Source organism: Centruroides vittatus, unplaced genomic scaffold (genome assembly GCF_030686945.1).
Source record: "Centruroides vittatus isolate TY-2023 unplaced genomic scaffold, ASM3068694v2 contig_2811, whole genome shotgun sequence".
Lineage (NCBI taxonomy): Eukaryota > Metazoa > Arthropoda > Arachnida > Scorpiones > Buthidae > Centruroides > Centruroides vittatus.
This window is the reverse complement of record NW_027121789.1, coordinates 1-2103: the sequence shown is the minus strand read 5'-3', so window position 1 is coordinate 2103 and position 2103 is coordinate 1. Positions and strand designations below refer to the sequence as shown.

The 2103-nt window shown below is 31.9% G+C and overlaps 1 long non-coding RNA gene across 1 annotated transcript; it reads left to right on the top strand.

Moving 5' to 3' along the window:
- The first annotated feature begins 971 nt into the window (after window positions 1-971).
- LOC136972129 (uncharacterized) lies at window positions 972-1397 on the top strand. The gene is made up of 3 exons (XR_010880290.1): window positions 972-1031; window positions 1108-1244; window positions 1316-1397. It is a non-coding gene; the product is annotated as an uncharacterized lncRNA (long non-coding RNA).
- Window positions 1398-2103: the final 706 nt, after the last annotated feature.

The following is a 2103-nucleotide window of genomic DNA, read 5'->3' as shown; positions in this document are numbered from 1 at the left end:
TGGAGTTATAAAAAGCGAAAAAAAGAATAAATTTTCTCATTAATTACATGTATATATGAGATTTATTTAATATTAATTATGATATATTCGAATTTCTTTACAGGGGAGATGATGATACTGAACCAAGTGGTCAGCAAGTTACAGATTGTCCTACAACGGTAAGATATTACTCCTTCTCTAGGAAAATCAGCGTTATTTATGACTAAGATTGAGTTAGTAGCTATTTTTCTAATAAACTTTTAAATAACGTTGCAAGTGTAAATAACTTTTATTATTGATTTTTCTTAGTTGGACGAAAATTTTCTTGGAACGAAGTATTTACTTTCAAACAAAGAGGATTTACAGTACGAAGACAAATATTCAAAGAGGAAAAAAATTATAGAATTCTGTTGTTGTCGTGGTATGTCCGGAGAGATTTCCGATTCACAGGTAAGTTCTCGTTCTTTATACAATCCTTGCATTAAAAAAGTTTATAATTAAAAAATTCTGCTATTTCAGAACTGCAAATTGGTAAATAATCTGGAAGGTTCTCAAATTCAACTGGATTCATCAAAATATGATAAACACGTCCTCAAAGACAATTACGAGTTTAAAGAAATAGGAAAGGGGAATTTCGGTACAGTTTATTTGGCTCGGTGTAAAAATTCAGGCGATAAAGTGGCTTTGAAAGCTGTCATTATGAAGCGCTTTTCTCTGGAAGGGGTATGTTTTAAGCTTTGTTTTCGATTGTAACACGGCGTCGAAAAACAGAACACGTATATTAAATTATTTTTGACTTCAATCATTAATCCACACATCATTTATGTTATTACACGTTTATGAAAATTTATTTAATTATTGATGATGCACTAAGCGATGTTCTATAAACATTAATTTAAAATATCTACAGAATATTCTTAATTAAGTGTAAATTAAGATAATGTTTTTTATTTACAGAGGCGTAAGATAGAGAGAGAAAAATCAGCATGGATGTCCGCATCGAGTCATCCCCATATTGTGACGTTAATAAGTTATTTCAAAATGAGTACAAGGTAAATTTTGATTTTTTTCATTTGAGTTATTGGCAGTACTTTATGCTTCTATAGACTAATAGTTTTTTTTCTTCAGGTTCTGTTTCGTCTCCGACTATGTGGACGGACAGAACTTGACAACTTACCTACACCACAACAAATTTCTGGAGGAAGCCGAAGCCAAAATACTTGCTGCTCAATTGGCTTCGGCCATCACGTTTATTCATAACAAAGGTGATTTTCTAAATCTATTTATTTACACATGTTTTCCCAAGTGCAAATTGTATGACAAATTCGTTTGACAGGAATAATTCACAGGGACATTAGCTCCAGCAACATCATGATAGACAGGACAAAAGGAGCACAGTTAATCGATTTCGGACAGTGCACAGTAAGTAATGTATAATGTAATATCCTAAGTTTCGTAGAGATACACATTTCATATGACACCGTCGTTTCTTTCCCTCAGTATGAACGTAATCCCAGAGACTATTGCGGGACTGTGTTCTATAGTTGTCCAGAAATACTTCAGAAAAAACCTTACGGTAAGATGCTCTATTCGAATTTAATCGAATCATTTCGTTTAACTTTTGTAATTAATACGTATCACTTTTAGATGCTTACTGCGATTGGTGGGCATTTGGAACCGTGTTATACCAGATGTTGATCGGACAAACTCCATTGGCTATTTATTTGAAAAAATTTAACATTGACAATATGGACCTATCATTTCTAATCGAGATAGCAAAAAGTAAGCCATCGTCATTTTTAATTTGTTAACAATAAAGAGAAACGATGTGATTAATGTAAGCGTGTCCTTTCAGTGGTTCAAAATGATCCGTTGCAATATCCTATGCGACTGTCGATGAATGCCGTAGACATGATCGAGGTTCTACTAGAAAAGGTAAGATTATAATATTTACTGTTGTTATATGACATATTCCATTTACATAATTATTTTTCATTACATTTCGAAGTATTAAATGTTAGTATTTACGTTGTTTAATGTGAGAATTTCATTATAAGAAACGCGTTCATTTTATAACATTTTAACACATTTTCTGAATGTTTTGGTGAATATTTGAATAACTAA